Source organism: Notothenia rossii, assembly GCF_949606895.1.
Source record: "Notothenia rossii genome assembly, chromosome: 3".
NCBI classification, from domain to species: Eukaryota; Metazoa; Chordata; class Actinopteri; order Perciformes; family Nototheniidae; genus Notothenia; species Notothenia rossii.
In genome coordinates this window covers 87462962-87482204 of record NC_136901.1, presented here as the reverse complement: position 1 = coordinate 87482204, position 19243 = coordinate 87462962, and the positions used below count along the sequence as shown (strand labels likewise).

Below are 19243 nucleotides of genomic sequence, written 5' to 3'. Positions count from 1 at the left end.
TCGTAAACAGGACCTACATGTGGGGTTAGGCAGCAGAAAGTCTCTGATTTCCTTTTTTCTGCTCGCAATGGCTGTCCTTCCAGATGATCTACATTGAAACACACAGAAACACAGATAAGATTGATTGGTACCACTTTACAATAAGACTACCCTCATAAAGGGTTTACGAATAGTTTGTAATTAATTTATTAATTAGGTTGTGTGAACACTTTATAAATCATTAATAAGCTTTTACAGGACATGAGATAAACAGGGCAACTGTGACCGTTGCTTGCCAAATAGTGAGCCCACATCTATCTGTACTGCTAAGTCTTACATTAGCTACCTAGCTTACTTTGTCTTCTTCATCAGCCAGCATCCGTGGTATCTGTTGTTCACCGAGTTGATTCTTGCTAAGTAGCCAATATAAGGCTTAGTCATCTTGCCAAATAGTGAGCCCATATTGATGTATGAAAACTAGAACTGTTGTATAAACGGTTCTTAATGATTAATAAAGTGTTTACAACCTAATTCATAACCTAATTATAAACACTTTATGAATCCTTTATTAGTCTTATTGTAAAGTGGTACCAATTTATTCAAAACTTGCATTTCAAATCACACATATATTATGCTTCACCACAAATTTCAGTGGTAAAACATGTGCAACCACAGTAGGATTTTGAAGTTAAACTCACTGATCACTTGTCATATTGTATGGAAATACATTATATATTTTCTGATTTTGATTTAATAACAAGAACAAAATGATCCCTACACTGCCTGTGAATCAGAATCTAAAATCCTGATGCAGGTTATAGGCAAAGGTAAAAAGAGTAGACTTGCATTTTAATTAGCAAGCACACATTAATACAATAAGAAAATATAAGTACACCATAGTAAATATTACTGTAAATATATACAATTATTGAAGTTACCAGTAATATGAACTATTGTAAATAAATACATAACTTAATGTGTAGCCAAAGCCTGATACGTTTCATAATCAGAATCAGAAACAGGTTTATTGCCAAGTAGGTTAACACATCCTTGGAATTTGACTTGGTGGAAAAGGTGCATATATAAACACAGTTTTATTCCTCTGTGCCATTAATCTCCAATGTTGTCTGTTAGAAACACATCAATGAGCCCCACCGTGAACTAAACACACAAACTGGACTCACACCGTCGTGCTGACCCAAATACTCAGCGGAGCACCAAATGTGGATTAATCCACAGCTGTAAATAGTTCCTAACAAATGCACTATTTACACTCATTTGAATAACATCCTAAAAACTATAGAGCCCAGCTATTTGGGAAACAACTGACTGAACCTTTAAACAGCTGTTCTCAACAAATTAGGTCTCCTTAGGGATGAATGGGCAAAGGGCCACAAACGGTTACATATGTTGTTCTGTTCATAGGATGTATTTAATAAAATAGAAATATACAATTTTTTTCCTTTCTTTAAAGGTCCCCTATTGTACTGTTTTTCGTCAATATATTATAGGTCTCAGATATATACAAGACATGTCTCCGATTGGCTGAAACACCTAACAGATCATTGCAGCATCCCATAATCCCCACTGTTTCAGCCCTGTTTCAAAAGTGCTGATTCTCTGTCTGTTACTTTAGATGAAAATAAGGAGCGCCTCCCCACGCCCCTCTGAGAGATATTTGGTTAGAAAGAACTCAATGGTGCTCTAGGAGGAGATTCAGGTGATAAGGTGTGTGTGTGTGTGTGGGGGGGGGGTTACCTTGGTTGGTGATTGGCTAATGGTTACTCAAGCCAAAACATCGTTATGACATCATAAAGTGGCCAAAATCTGATCAGCTCATTTTCAGACAGGTTTTTATATAAATGGATCAGGACAAAAAGAGAGTGAATCTTTTTTCTCTTTTCACCCTCTGTCTAAAACCAGAGAGCAAAGTGCATCATGTAAACCTCCACTTGCTATACTGCTCAGCCAGCTGTTGCTGCTTTAAATGTTAAATACTCATAATGTTTTATTGCACTGAACAGAATGATCCTCTTTACTCACTAAGTTTCTGTTCTGACCTTTGTTTTCGGCCACTGAATGGAGAAATGAGTGTGAGGAACTTTTATTTTGCAGCTTTAATGATCCTATCTCTAGTGGTCTCTTTGTGGATGAGTGCTTATTTCAGGGCAGTTCATTACATGACATGTTTCCCTATTTATGACTTCAGTACACTTCACTTTTTTTTGTAAACCACTTTTGTGTATTTATTTTTTGCTCCTGTTCATACTGGACATGTTTCTTTTTAATCTGAACCCTCAGAGACAACAAGTTGAATTGAATTGAAGTGAATAAACTACCTTGAGAGTTTGCATTGTTATACCCTGCACATGTTTTCTGAATGTTTCCAGCCTCTGCCATTCATGTAAACGAACAAAATGCATGAAGGATGAAGGAGAAGTGCTTTTAGTTGTGAAAAATCGCAAGGTGAGGGAGACAAAACACATGTGGATGAGAATGGAAATGGGTCAGGACACATATAGACAGACTCTCTGCTTCTGCTGGGTTTCCTCTCGCTGTTACTATGGTAACGCACCCTATCTGCCTGCCTACCTGCCTTTAGCGCACAAACTACACCGAAGCAGCCGTGCTACAGGTTTGCACTTGAACGCACCGTTGAGGCTCCTGAACCGTGAAAGACCGTGAAATATCAAGTTGTCTTTGATGTAGCTGCTAAACAACCAACTCATTCGCATTTTTTTTAATGAGAAGTATTAAGAATTAACCCTTGAGATGAAGCATTTAGTAAAGTATACAGTAAATACAACACAAGCACAATTAGATAATCACAGCGAATAAAACCTGTGATTATCTAAATGTTTGCTACTAAAAAGTGAGGGTGTGATTTGCTTGGAAAAATATCGGTAACAATTTCCAGACTAAACGCCTAAGTAGATTTCAAGCAGACTTTACTTAAAGTTTCTATACTTTACTGTGAAGGTTCTGTCTTTGTGGGACACTTTCTATTGCATCGCCAATTTTACTTTAAGCTTTGAAACTTATAATGAAATCCCTATGAAAATGTTTGACCTTTTCACTTTTCGTTATTTGCTATTCTTCACTTTTCTTGCCAAAATATTTAAAGTGGACCTATCATGCTATATTTGAATAATATAGTGTAGGACCATACCTATATAAGGCATATTTATACTTTTTATTTTTCAAAATACCAAACAGATCATGCATTTTAGCCATTCCTCATTTAGCTCAATTTAACACTGTCTTTGTATCATGGGCTGATTCTGTGAGAACAGCACCATCTACAGGCCTGGCATATGTACTACAGCGTCTCCAGCGCTTTCGAACGGCAATGTCCGTGGCTGTCTCCTCCTGATTGGTGGAGTTGGCCCAATAGCCGTAGTGCCACTTCTGTGACGTCATAGAAGTGTTCAAATCTGGATCAGTCTGTATCAGATCCGTTGCAGCCCCTTTTTAAGAGATTTGGGTATGGAGGAAAATAGAGAGGGTTGTGTTTTCTGACACTTGGTGAGTTCCCTGGAACACCGGGGACACATATTCATGTATAAAAGACGTACAAAAGTGCATTTTGCATGATAGGTCACCTTTAAGTAATATCTACCATATCTTTCAAAAATCACTTCTTTTTATTTAAAAACAGTTTTACACTAAGACAGTGGCGGTTAAAGATTTCAGGTCAAACGCCACCTGGCAGATTTCCTTATAATAAGAATTGTTATTTATAAAAAGCAATTCTTACCTAAATATAGTCATGGTTTAGAGTTTTGTGATATTTTTCATATATCTACAATGTGGTTAAGTTGATTTAATGTAAATCACAATAAAGCGTCCTACAAAGATTTCAGAAGTGTTCAGGTTGACATCTGTATTTACTGCCTATACACTGACATGTCTCCATGCTTGAATGTTCAGAAAGATCTTTATTGTTCTCATTCTGCCTGTGCTGCAGCACCTCTTTTCACCCTCTGTCTGAAACCAGAGCAGTCTGTTCTGATTGGTCAACTGCTTAGAGATGTCCCCGCCCCCTTAGGCTATCACCAGAGAAACTCCCTCTGGAGGGAACACAGGGGGTGTTTCTCAATGTCGAGTATGCTTGCTTGGTAGCACATGTCTTTCGAGTCACTTCCTTCAGTAGCGAGGCAAGAATACTTCCTGGCATTCGGAAAACGAAGAGTGGAACAGGCGAGCAAGTTTGCAAGTGTGCAGGTGTGCGTCATATGAGAGGCCCCGCCTTACATTTTCCGCCACAGATTTGGGGAAATTGGTCCGTGCGCAAAGCATTGTGGGGATTTTAAGACCACGGAGTCTACACATGTGCAGCCTCGAAATTTCTCGCTATACGAAGTACGCCGGGCTCGGTAGAATTCCAAGTATGCTGGACATTGGAACAGTCCCTTCGGCGGCACTCAATGACAACACCCACGGATGTTAGCCTTTGCAGACCATTTACATGCACTAAAACCTATAACACACTACAGGAAAGGAAACATCCTAAAGAAGGATAATCAAGAGAAAAAACTAAAAGAGAAATGGTTAATACAAATGTGACAAAAAAAAGAATAGTTATATCAGAAGTTCATAGCAGAGCACGAAAATATATCATGCATTTAAAGTTAGTAAAGTAATGAAGTCAACGATAGCATAACGAAATATATACAATAGAGGTGTGCAACTGAACCCACAGTCAGAAGACAGGTTAAGAGATGATATGGATCGAATATCTTTAATGAAAAAACGATATGTTTGTGAAATTCTGAAGGTAGGAGGACGAGTTTGATTGTGATATTATTAAAAGAAGGTGATTGACAAGCAGTCAGGAGACAGATGCTAAAAATAGAGCAGGACGGTGGAAAGAGTGCAAATACAACAGTGGTGAAGTAAAGCCTCTCCTATCTAACTCTTACCAGATTCCAGCTTCTTATGAGCAAAATACAACTTGACTATGAACACTGGGAAGTGTGTCTCCTATTCTGAGCACACAATTGTTTTCCAAATATGGATGAAATATACCCCGGATGCGGGAGCAGCAACTTCTATGGTGGAATCTCATTAGCATCGTAATAGCTTCCAGGCTCATTTGCATTTTGCCGTGAGTGATTTTTTTTCTCCCGCTCTCTCTCTTTCCTCTTCACTGCTGGATGGAATAATAAAAAAAAGCAGTAAAACTTTGAAGCAGCTTATTTTATTTCATTATTTAAGTTAAACAAATTGTAATTGAAAAGCACTTTTCAATTATGCTATTTCCTCATACCGGTGACAAATGAGTCTTACAGTCGTGTCAAGTAATTATGGGAAGACACACAGAACTACAAACTAATATTTGCACACAGGGACGATGAATTAGTGTAAATAGATTAATACTGGAAGTGGAGGCTTTTAGTTCTATTCCTGAAAGTGCCAGTGTGTGCAAAGGTGGAGTTTAAAAATCATATTTTCACCAATATCCTGAACTCTGGACATGAAGCCACAAAGGAGCCACCACACACAGACAAAGATGCTGCAGGAAATGTTGAAGCTGGTAAAATGACACCTTTCTAAGTTCAGTAAAAGGCAACTAAATATTAAAAATGACCAGCCGGGCTTTTGTGAAACCTTCCGCCCCGTTTACCGAGGTGGCGACACGTCCTTGTGTTGAAACCCGCAAACACACAGCTTGTTAGACATCCACACTCTTCTTTTTCTTATGCTGAATTTCTGCTGCTCGGGTAGGAAAGAGTTAATATTTTCAACCAGTTCTGCCTCTGACACACACACACACACACACACACACACACACACACACACACACACACACACACACACACACACACACACACACACACACACACACACACACACACACACACACACACACACACACACACAAATGCATGCAAGCACACACACACACACATGGATGCAAGCACACGCACACACAAATGCATGTGAGCACACACAAACACGCACACACACACACACGCACACACAAACACACACACACACACGCACACACGCACACGCACACACACGCTCATATCCCCACAACCCATCACCCCTGATCACACTCAGACTCGCGCACACTCCCACGCACACACACATGCACAGTGCACACACAAACCCATAATTCCCAACACCACCTCCCCTCTCTCCCTCCTCACCCACCGCCTCCTCCTGCCTCCCTGGGCTCACCCTCCCCCCCTCCTCCTCCTCCATTCTCCATCTCTGCCCCCCCTCCCTCCATCCATCCTCCCCTCCCCTCCCTCCTCCTTCTCCACCACCGCCACCCCCCCCTCAGGTCAGTTAATAAGCGAGCCTGAGCCTGTGCCTCAGCTCGGCTGTCTGGAGGACATGCAGAGCAGTGTCTCCTGGGAATTGGCTCATGCAGAATGCTGCTCCGCCGAGAGAATGGAATTTTACCCTCGCTAAGGCTCCCAGCCGCACCGCGCAGCAGGAAGCCACACACACACACACACACACACACACACACACACACACACACACACACACACACACACACACACACACACACACACACACACACGAACGAGCATGTACACCAACACGTGCAGCAAATCAGCTCACAAACACACATAAAAACACAACATTCCCCAGAGTGTGTTTTCCTGAGATGTCTCCCTTTAAGTAAAGTGACCACTACCTTAGAAAACACTTATTTTCCCCCTGAATCATCAAGAAGACATCATTAACTTAATGACCACACAGTCTCTTCGGGGACACGCGGTGATTGTCTTTGTTGCTCAAAAGCTTCCATTACAACCCCGGCAAATGTAAACACACGCGGTTTAAGGACGCTGGGACATCAGTGGCTACAGTGCTGCTAATGAGTTGCCCCGTAGATTTGGAAACTGTGGCTTTTCCACACTTCTGTCTCAACTTCAAGTCTCGAGAAAGTCACCCCCTCCTCCTCCTCCTCCTCCTCCTGTTTCTTACCTACTCAAACCCACAGCTCCATCTATCGGCGTCCCTCTGCTACACGTGGAAGCCTGCAGGCGATGGAGGGTAAACACTGAGGAGAGGATTCAGTCAGATGCTGTAGAGCAGGGAAGTATTTCATGCCAATTAAACTGTGGCTGCAAACAAGTTTTACTGTGAATGAGGAAGGGGTGAAGCATTAGAAGCAAAAGCAGGCATAATAGCACTGGAACAAAAGCTAATTAAATGTCTTCTTGCAGTGACCTTTAACCCTTCATTTGTTTTTGTAAATTACATATTACAAAATGTCTCTAAATGTGACCTATTTGTTTTAGAGACTGTGGACAGAATGACAGAGGTCTGATGAATCATGTTGCCCAGCAATGCTGAGTATGATTCATGCCTCCAACAGGGTTTATATTTACTCTAACAATACTGCACAACATGCAGGCAGAGCAGGGAAACATGTTTTCTGCTGATGTTTTTTCTTCAATTTCTACATATACAATCAGAAATATGGAAGGTGCCGTGTGAGCTCAGCGTTTGGGGATTATGACGTTTTTTTTCTCTTGTTGATGAGATTTAGCTGAGCAAAGGGAGGGATAACACCCGATCCCATTTTCTGTGGTCGCTGCATGTGCGCCGAGTCTGGCCAGGATCTACAGTCGCAGAGATCCCACCACCTTCATGTGTAGATTATCTCCACTGTTCCAATGGGATTAGCAACACACAGATTTTAAACCGGTGTTGCTGCAGGATTGAATTGTTCACAGACAAGACTGTAAGACAAAATGTGGGAGAGCCTGGCTAGTGAGATTGTAAAATAAAAAGCAATTAACGGGTAAATTCAGCATGGTTTGGGCCTAATCATACTGTAAACCATTTTTCTTTCTTTCCTCTTCTCCTGCTTGGCTCCACAAGGTAATGTAATCCAGAAAAATAAGATTCATAAAGGAGGTGATGTGAGGTGTAATGTGCAAACACACACCCTAATTGTAAATGAGATTTTTTTCAAACTAAATGTTATTCTCCACCCCCAAACACACCGTGACAGCAGTGGAAAAAATTGTGGAAATGGTGAAGCGAAAAAAAAAAGACAGACTTACACACACACACACACACACACACACACACACACACACACACACACACACACACACACACACACACACACACACACACACACACACACACACACACACACACACACACACACACACACACACACACACACACACACACACACACACACACACACACACACACACACACACACACACACACACACACACACACACACACACACACACACACACACACACACACACACACACACACAACCTTCAATGAGCGCCTCTCCATGAAATGCTAAAGCCAAGGCAGCATTTACACCATGAAAACATTTCAAATAATAACACTGACACTTAACATATAAAATGTTCCTGCACTTTTTGCATTGTAAATATTTTTCCATCTGCAACGTTTGTCAGGTGTAACGCGCAGAGGTTATCAATATAATTATTTTCCCTCCTCCCTGGTGGAGCACCTCCAGAGAAAGAGCTCTGGCTGTTTGTAGTGCAGCGAGCCCAGGCAGCAGCGCTCTCTTTGGGATTCAGCCTTTCAAAAGTCCTCGTCAGATTTGCAGCGCAGACGTACTTCTGCTGCCTGCCGCCCCCACATCCCTGCCCCCCCTTTCCTCACCACCACCACCTCCATCTCCCCATCCCTCTAACCACCACCACCACCCCCCCTCCCCCTCCTCCCCCATCAACCTCCTTCCCCTCTCCTCTCTGCGCTCACTCTGCTGCAGATGTTTTGGATATGTTTTTCTTAGTGAGGAAGCTGCACCAACTGCCAAGCGCCGACTAAGAGAAATGCCCCTCGGTCGTCTCCTGGTGCCGGCCAAACGCTGGTTGTTGGTGAGCGAAGGTGTTAGCGTGAAGCCAACATTCCTCTGACAGAGAGAGGTTGCAGAGGTGAGCCCCAATGGCTGTCAATGCACAGAAAGCAGGATCCTGTGTTTTACGTTATATTACATTACATTTAGCTTTTATTCAAAACAACTGTGAGGATATACACTCAAAAAGCAATTTCATTAGCTTTCAATAAGCCAAACAAGTACGTGATTGTAACATAAGTTATGAATGCTCTCTAATGGTTGTATTTGTTCATACACATCAGTAGTTTGTGTAAGAGTAGAACTCTAGTTATTCAATATGTAGTCAAATGGATTTTCAAGAAATAACAGATTTAACTTTCAAAAAAGGTTTCCGTTACTGCTCAAATACTGCTTGTAGTACTGATGCTACTACAAATACTACTCGTTGGACACATCAACAACGTTACTGCCATTGCTGCTGCTATTACTGCAATATTAGAGATGTTTGTACAATACCACAAAAGCACAACTAATCCTAGTATTAGTTCATATTTGTAATATTAAGACCGATAAAATATGCACTTTACTTTTACTGGAATCTTACCTATACTTGCTTGTGTTTCTAGCAGGTAGGAAAACATGATATTCTGGAGTACCTTTAGAAATGGTCAAATATTTATTTAGCTGTGCGTACATCTTTCTTCTGTGGACAGTTTGTATTTTCTTTACTGAGTTTGTGCTTTGAATTCTTCCCACAGTTCAGAAACATGAAGGTCAGGTAAATATCCAAAATGTAAAAGCTTTATTGACTGGTGAATCCTGCAGCTACATTAGCTTTCAATAAGCCAAACCATTAAAGTCCTTCTGCCTGCCGTTGCTTCACTTTGCTGTAAGTGCTACTTACAGACGTTTTTATTTTAGGTATTTTTTAAAGGTGTAGTGAAAACACTTTTTTGGGGGGGAGGGAGTTATGAGCCAGTTGGTCGATGCAGAGCAAAGAGCAAGTTCTGGAATGTATGGTTTAAGTATTAAGCATTAAAGTCAGGAGAAGCAATCAGGTTGAATCAATTGCATTTGTTTTGTATAGCCCAATATAAGGAGGCTTTCCAGTGTGCACTGCATTGACACTCTCTGTTCCTAGGCTCTTTCAGCGCAGGTACAAACTCCAGAAAGAAGCCCCAAAATCTAAAAAGTGGAAGAAACTTCATGGAGAGCAACAGAAGGATGGACAAGAAGGGCTTTCACCTTCATATGTTTATAGCATGCATCTTTACAGCTCACATTTTTATTTATTTTTTACATCAAGTAGTATTTAATCCACTGCACAGTACTTGCATTTCACATTCTGTTTTTTACTTTATAGTTTTTTCTATTTCTGTTTCACTTTACACAATTGTATGTATTTCATATCTTATATTTATTTATGTAAAGTTATTTAAGGAGCCTGGGTCTTCAGGTTTTCATTGCCAAAGCTCCTGTAGCTATGTGCACATTACATTAAAGCCTTGAATCTTGAATCCCTCTCCTAGGACGGAAACAAGCACAATAGCTTTCCTGTATGCGGAATAAAGAATGAAGAATCATTTTATAAATAAAGTGATTTGAAAGAGCAACAAAATAAGAATACATGGGTCCATCTCTGTGTGGATCTGCTGTGTTTGGACTCAGAGCTGCAGTGAGTTTTAAAGCACAGTGTGGCAAACATTTCCTGAAGAGATTTCAGGTTCATCTTGGGTTTCGGCTGGACCAGCAGCTCATTATCTCGTCCGCTCGGTGGCAGCGCATCATGCCACATGACACTTCTTCAGGTGAAAAACTTCTCCCAGACAGAGAAAGAATGAGAAATCCGAAAATAGGAGGGAACACACCTCCTAGAGTTTCTGTTTCCACACAGAACATCTGCCAGTTTCCACAAGTGTTGATTGTTCAGTGAAAATTATTCTACGACTACACAAAATATTTTTTTACTTTCTTTCTGTTATAGCCCTCATAGTAGTGTTCAAGTATTATGTAGTTACGAGAACCAATCACCATGTGATGTCCATCTTACTAACTTTAAAAAACAAAGAAAATATTTTGCAGCACCAAACCAAAAGGGTTGAATTCACCCGTTTCCACCAGGTTTCCACAAGCAGGATGTTTGAGAAAGCTCCTGTGTATCAATTCAACACACATGAGTGCAGAAGGGGAGAAAGGTGTGTAAAAGGTGAAACAGGCAATTAGTGTCAATCATCTCAGACCAGCAAAAACGTGAATATCCGATATTTTACTAAGACAACAAGACACGTTCTGCTTTTTTAAGAATGAACCATCTGTGTCTTTAATGTGTGTGCTAATCAACATATTTGTCTATTTAAATCTGAATAATTTTTTAAGACGAGAAACATCTGCACCCTTCATCACCGCTCTCACATCTTTTAAACTCAAGGCCGAAGATATTTATTTTGCCAATTAAACCAAATCTAACACTGAACTGTAACTTTGATTCTTGTATTTTGGCTTGTTTTAATTTGTATTTTGGTAGCTTTTTAATTTAGACTAGACTATATTGACCTTTTTTGTCATTGCACACAAGAACTGAGTCAACAAAATGACATTAGCATACCAGACAGTGCAAAGGAAGCAGGAAAATGCCATGCAATTAAGTATATAATATAAGCAAATAAATATGACGTATAAAAAGTAGTAGCAGTAATTAGTAACAGGAACAGTACTTATCGGTATGACACTATAAAAAGCAATATATAGTGTGCATGGAATACACTATATATGCAAAGTTAAGTTTTTAATGTGATTTTGTAAAGTGTTTCTTCTGCACTATGCCTACATATATAGATTATTTTATCATCCATGTTATATTCCCATGGATCGATACACATCTGTACCACACCGTTTAATCAATAGTCACGTGTCGGACATGCTGGTTTATCTATAGATTTATTTTTATTTTTGCGTGCATCTTTAACCAAGAAGCATTTTCTGTGGAGGACGAGGCTGATGGGAGACCAAACTTGATGTTCAGCGGAGAAAGAAAGAAAAATAGCTGCTGTGCTGCTACCATCCCCCATCTCGTAGGCATGGCAGCAGCCTCACGCACACGTGCGCCAGCACACACACACACATGCACACACACACACACACACACACACACACACACACACACACACACACACACACACACACACACACACACACACACACACACACACACACACACGCACACAAAAGCGCACATACTCAGACTCAAAAACAGCACAAACACAGGCTAGCTCATGGACACACCTAAACAGAAATACACACACACACACACACACACACACACACACACACACACACACACACACACACACACACACACACACACACACACACACACACACACACACACACAATCTCTCTCTGCTACCTGATTTGAGGCAGAGGGAATATTCGAGAAACCAAACACAATGAATGCTCCTCTGCTTTTTTTCCCTCCACACTAAACAGCAACATCACACTGCAATAGTTCTAATTCAAATTAAATCCACGCATGTATTTAAAGCTGCTGCTGCTGCTATTAAGTCTCAAGGATCAATTTTATCCCCGCTGGTGAAAGAAGAAATATAAAGAGTCATGAAGGGGGGGGGGAGCCTCGGAGCTGAATAAATAAAGTGTTTTAAGAGCTGCTGGCCTCTCTCACACAGACACTCATCTGATGCACAAGGTATTTTTTTTTTGTCTGAGAAATGTAATGAGATGTTTAATTTCAAAGGTGTTTTAAGCATTTGAAGTCATTCAGATAGTTATTTTCTGGTGCAGCTATAATGAAGCAGATTTCATATAAAGATATGTCTTTGCTTTGTTTCTGCAGTGTGTTCAGGTGTGGTTGGCTGGACTTCCTTTTAATGGATTATATAGTGCGGTTTTCTCTCTGCGATTAGCTTTCATTTGAATTTCATCATATTTTAGTTCTGTATATGTTTTACTTTTACATTATGTTTGACCTTGTTCTGCTTTCTTGACTGGTTTCCCTCTGAAAAATGCTAAATTAATTGCAGTTGAAGGTATATTACACCTCCATTTTAAGATAAGTAAAACTAAGTGTTGTGAGTGTAAATCAGCTTCTATGTTTTACTACTGCAACTTTATTTTGCATCTTTTGTCTCCATGTCTATTGGTTTCATTATAAAGTATAGTTCCTTTTCTAAATGTTTATGTTATTTACATGTTATTGACTTTCTCAATGATTAAATATTTCCTCTGCTAAGTTCTGTGTACAAATGCAATATCTTCTCTTTGTGCAGTTTCTATTGTCTTTACTGAGATCCTCAAATTGTCCTAAAACATGGTGGTCAGGTGAACTCCTGTATTTAAAATGTTTGGTGATAACGTTCTTAAGATGTGTTTGATAACATTCTTAAGATGTTTTTGATAACATTGTTCGAACGTTATGCCCTACTATTCTTAAAACGTTTTCAGCTGGACGTTTTATTTTGGTTCCCAGAATGTTCTTTTGAAAGGTTTCTCTAAAAAATTCTTAAAATGCTTGGTAATAACCTTTATTAAATGTTTTTGATAACACTGTTAGAACATTATGCCCTACTATTCTTATAACGTTTTCAGCTGCAAGTTAGATTTTTTTAAGTTGCCAGAATGTTATTATTTTAGAGTAGGATAACGAGCTTTATCGTTCCGATTGATCAGAAGTATCTTCTTTTTTTTTTTTTTTAAATGCGACCAGCAGCTAGTACAAGTCACTGTCGGTTTCACATGTACTGTATGGGACCCAGAATCAGACTCGGAATCAGCTGGTGAAAGTAACATTTGTTTATTAAAAAAGGGGAGCTGGGAGTGGAGGTTGGTTATATTATATATATTATACATTGGGAAACAGTTGTTCCAGGGTGGGTAGAGAGGCCTGTCTGGTCTTGGGAGTGTGGAACGCCTTGGATTCCTCCTGGGAGAGACATAACAATGAGTGTGAGGCAAAAGCAGGCAAAGTTGTCAAAGAATATGCTGGCAAATGAATACTGTGGGCCTACATACCTTAGTGTGATTATAAGTGCATGTGAGTGAATATTGGCGTGCAAATGTGTTTTTATACGTCCTATTCATTGTCTCAATACGCTCATACATCTTAATAAAGATATTACCAAAAATGTTAAGAATGTTTTTAGAGAACGTTATCCTACCTTTCAGAAGAACATTCTGGGAACCAAAAGAAAACGTCCCGCTGAAAACGTTGTAAGAACAGTAGGGCATAATGTTCTAACAATGTTATCAAAAACATCTTAAGACGGTTATCATCAAACATTTTAAGAATGTTTTTAGGGAACGTCATCCTACCTTTCAGAAGAACATTGTCAGGATTCTCATGTTTTGTCACGTTAGTAGTTTTGTATGTCTGGTTATGGGTGTTTTCCTCCGTGTATATTGTCTGGTCCTTCTTCCTCTGTTTTCCCCCTGTCGTTAGTTTCCCTGGTGTGTCTAATTGTCTGATTGTGTTCACCTGTTGCCCTTGTGTTTCTCCTCCCCTGCCCGGCTGTTTCTCGTCTTGTGATTACCCCTCTCTGTATTTAGTCTTGTCTCTTCCTGTGTTCAGTGTTGGTCCATTATTTTGTCGTTCCTGTTCCCCTTCATGTGGGTCACTGTCACCTTTGTATTGGATGCTACCTGATACCTGTTTTTGGATTCTTGATTTTGTTCAGCTTTTGTTGAATAAAGCTCGCCTTTTGTTTCCTTTTGAAACCAGCTTCCTCCTCAGTCTGCATTTGAGTCCTATTTTTCCCAACCTTGAAAGAATGAACCAACCACAAATGGACCCAGCAGATGATACATTTGAGGTAGAATTACAGCATTTTACCTTTTATCTTGCTTGCTGCTTTGATTGGTGGAAGGGAGCATCCAGTGTTCGGCAGAAGAGGGCCGCTCTGGTAGAGGCGCACCGGTTGGCAGCAGAGAAACCATGTTTTGTTGAGTTCTTACCTGACTGGATTTTGGACTTCCTTTCAACATGTGATTCCCGGCCTGCTAGCCCCAGGCATGCTAGCCCCAGGCATGCTAGCCCCCTGCCTCCCAATTCCCAACCTGACGCCATACGTTTCGGTGTGTTCCGTCTGGAGTCAACCCCTGCTTCTTCCCCATTTCCTGCTCCTGTCCAGGAGCCGTACTCGGGTATTCGTCTGGCTTTTGGAGGTCCACGGAGTCTCCAAAAGTCACCTAAGAGAAGGAGTCGCAGGTCCAGGATAGCAGCCCGAGCCCCAGAAGCCATGCTTTGGGCTCCAGTACAGGCCCCAGCAAACATGGTCCCGGCTCCAGTACCGGCCCCAGCAGCCAGGGTTCCAGCCCCAGTTCTGGCCCCAGCAGCCATGGTTTCGACTCCAGCCCCTCGTCTCCGGCCGACGCCAGCTCCCCGTGTCCTGTCGGCATTCCGGCCGACTCCAGACCCCCGTGTTCTGTTGGCGAACCGACCGTCTCAAGTCTCCTCTCAAGTTCCTTCTCAAGTCCCCTCTCAAGCCACATCTCCAGCTCCCTCTTGAGTCTCCTTTCAAGTCACCTCTCGAGTCTCCTCTCAAGTCCCCTCTCGAGTCTCCTCTTGAGTCTCCTCTCAAGTCACCCCTCCAGTTCCCTCTCGAGTTCCCTCTCGAGTCCCCTCTTGAGTCATCTCTCAAGTCTCCTCTCCAGTTCCCTCTCGAGTCCCCTTTCAAGTCACTTCTCAAGTTCCCTCTCAAGTTCCCTCTCGAGTCACACCTCCAGTTCCCTCTCGAGTCCCCTCTCGAGTCATCTCTCCAGTCTCCTCTCGAATTCCCTCTCAAGTCTCCTCTCGAGTTCCCTCTCAAGTCTCCTCTCGAGTTCCCTCTCAAGTCTCCTCTCGAGTTCCCTCTCAAGTCCCCTCTCGAGTCCCCTTTCAAGACACTTCTCAAGTTCCCTCTCGAGTCACCCCTCCAGTTCCCCCTCGACTCCCCCCTCGAATCCCCCCTCGAGTCATCTCTCCAGTCTCCTCTCCAGTTCCCTCTCAAGTCTCCTCTCGAGTTCCCTCTCGAGTCCCCTTTCAAGACACTTCTCAAGTTCCCTCTCGAGTCCCCTCTCGAGTCCCCTCTCGAGTCACCCAATGTCCTGTGCCGATGGAGGTTTCGCTGGGGGGTCCTGCCAACCCTATGTCCTGTCCCGTTGGAGGTTCCGCTGGGGGTCCTGCCAGCTCCATGTCCAGTCCCGTTGGAGGTCCCGCCGACTACTCTCTTGCCGGGGGTCCTGCCAACCCTATGTTCTGTCCCGTTGGGGGTCCCGCCGACTACTCTCCTGCCGGGGGTCCTGCCAGCTCCATGTCCAGTCCCGTTGGGGGTCCCGCCGACTACTCTCCTGCCGGGGGTCCTGCCAATCCTATGTCCTGTTCCTCTGGGGGTCCCGCCGTTGACTCTTCTGCCGGGGGTCCTGCCAACCCCTTGTCCTGTTCCATTGGAGGCCCCGCCATCACCTTTCTCGCCGGGGGTCCTGCCAACTCCTAGTCCTCTTCCGTGGGGGATCCTGCCGAAGCCTGTCTCACCGGCTCCGGTTCCTGTTCGGCCGACACCGGGTCCTGCCCGGCCTCCGGAGCTGTTTGGCCTTCGACCCACCTTGGACTCTGCCTTGCCCCCGGGCCGTCCGCCCGAGTACCCCACCTTGGACTCTGCCTTGCCCCGGGCCGTCCGCCCAAGACCCCATCCTTGAACTCTGCCTTGCCCCCGGGCCGTCCGCCCGAGACCCCATCCTTGATCTCTGCTTTGCCCCCGGGCCGTCCGCCCGAGACCCCTTCCGGGTCCTCCGCTGTGCTCCTGGGCTGTCAGCCCAAAACCCGTCCTCCAGACCCCCCTCCACCCACCCTGGTGGCCCTTCATGTGGGTCACTGTCACCTTTGTATTGGATGCTACCTGGTACCTGTTTTTGGATTCTTGATTTTGTTCAGCTTTTGTTGAATAAAGCTCGCCTTTTTGTTTCCTTTTGAAACCAGCTTCCTCCTCATTCTGCATTTGGGTCCTATTTTTCCCCAACCATCACAAACATTCTGTGAACCAAAATAAAACGTCCCGCTGAGAACGTTTTAAGAACAGTAGGTCATAATGTTCTAACAATGTTATCAAAAACATCTTAAGAAGGTTATCAAAAACATCTTAAGAAAGTTATCACCAAACATTCCAAGAACGTTTTTAAAGAACGTTATCCTACCTTTCAGAAGAACCTTCTGGGTACCAAAATAAAATGTCCCGCTGAAAACATTCCTAGAACAATGAATGGTAACATGAGAACCAAAAATGCCTAGCTGAGAACTCATGCCACCACAAACATGCAATATCTGCAACATCATTTTCAAACAAATGCAACAAGTTTGTTTTTTAAAGCGCTCTAGAAATAAATCTGACGTTGACCATGACCGTGTTAATATTTGCCATCACAGGAACGTTTTATAAAAAAAGAATAACTTCCTGAAAACATTATCCTAATGTTGCTTTGAAAATGTTCTTTTTTTATCATGTAACATCGAGGGAACGTTTTATAAAAGAACATATGTAATGTGTTACCCCAACAACATCCAAAAAACATCATCAGAATGTTGAAGGCAAAACGTTCCCCCTTTGTTAACATATCACATTAAAGGAACATTTATAAAAAACGTTCTGTCAGCTCAGGCCTCAATAACATCCTGAAAACATTTTCAGAATGTTGTTTGGAGAATGTTCTTCATTTGTTATCATGTAACATTAAGGGAATGTTTTATAAAAGAACATATGTAATGTGTTACCCCAATAACGTCCAAAAAACATCCTCAGAACGTTGCAGGCAAAACGTTCCACCTTTGTTAACATATCACATTAAAGGAACGTTTTATAAAACAACTTTCTGTCATCTCAGGCCTTAATAACATCCTCAAAACATCCTCTGAATGTTGCAGTTAAAACGTTATGTCTTAGTTAACCTTATAGGAACATTATTTGAAATGATAAACATCCTAAAAAGCTTCTTTGAACATCAGATTAAAATGTTTCTGTAAAACATTATTAGAACCTGCAGGTAACGTTAGCCATAAGTTGTGAAAACGTTCCCCGCTAGCTGGGATATGCTCAGGTTATAAAATATGATTCATTTGTTTAGCTGCCCATCAAAACTGGATTCAAATTTACCAGGTAACATTAAAATGCTGCTCACAAGTTCATGCATTCCAACAAGATCCAACAATCACATTTATTTAATAATTTAATGTTGTAAAAAAGCACAAATTCTGCATAACACATCCTTTTACTTTTGAAACTGCTTGACATTTTGCAGAAAATACCTATTTTACTTTTAAATGCAAAATATTACTTGCAGTGTAATATTTTTGACAGTTTTGCTACTTTTCTTAAGTTTAGATCTGGTTACTATCGTGAGAACGGAGCATTATATTAAGCCTTCATATGATATTAGGTGTATAAACTATAGCAGCCTTATTTACATGTGGTATGTTAGAATAAACCTGATTCTAGTGATAACTTCTTGTTCACCTTTAGACTGCCAGCTGGACACACACAACAGTTTATGGCTTCATTTGTCCCTGGCGTTTACCTTGCCAGGTGTCCTTGCATCATTATTTTTTTTGGCTTTGTGTTATCGGCACCATCTCAAAGACGATCAATAATGCTTTAAAATGACAGCGCTGCACTGGTTGCTATCTCCTGCCTGCTGATTATTGGACTTTGCATAGTGTGGAGTCTGTTTGCTGGTCTCTGGTCTCAGCAAAAGCCAGGTGCATCATGGGAATGGATCTGTGTTTGAAAAGAAACCAAAAGCTTCTGGCAACTTCAATACGAATCAATGCTCAGCCCGGGCTGCAGATGCATTGTTTCCCCTCAAAAGAGGAGCCGTCTTATTTTCCTGACTTCGATCACCTCACATAGTTTCCCCCTGAAACAAAAGATCTGCCAAAAGAAGATGTGGAGAAGTCAGAGTTCTATAAATGGTGGGGGGTAGGAAAGGGGAAGGAGCGACGGGAATGCAATCACTTGAAAACAGATGTGCAAATGTATTTTAATAAAAAATAGTCAAATAAAGATATACTATGATTGATGAAAAGTAGTTTTTTTAAAGTTACACCATGTATTTGTTACTCATTTTAAAAGATGTGTGCACTAGGAAGAATAGCTTTGGAGCTGAGCACATATGCATTGTTGGTTTTAGTCTTTAATGTTTTTTTGTTTTTAACAACAAGAGGCGTATTGTGAAGAATAATATCTCCTTAACTATTTCAAATAACATTTCTAATAATCTCAGAATGAAAAAGACCATCAGAACCATACATATGTTTGAATCAAGTCTAGATGCAACAGATTCAAAGATAATCAATTTATCACAGTAAAATAAAGAGAAAACAGGAGATATCTTGAAACAACATATTTCCCCCGACAAAGAAATCTACAAAAAAAGGTGGAAAAGTCAGTTTTGTCTCTTTTTCTTGAAAATGGTGGG

The 19243-nt window shown here is 41.6% G+C and overlaps 1 long non-coding RNA gene across 1 annotated transcript in view; it reads right to left on the bottom strand.

The window, feature by feature from the left end:
• LOC307030978 overlaps window positions 1-19243 on the bottom strand; it is a 30533-nt gene that overhangs the window by 1390 nt on the left and 9900 nt on the right. Inside the window, exon 2 of the long non-coding RNA XR_013805842.1 lies at window positions 18-88. This is a non-coding gene — a long non-coding RNA (uncharacterized lncRNA). The remainder of the gene's footprint in view (window positions 1-17; window positions 89-19243) is intronic.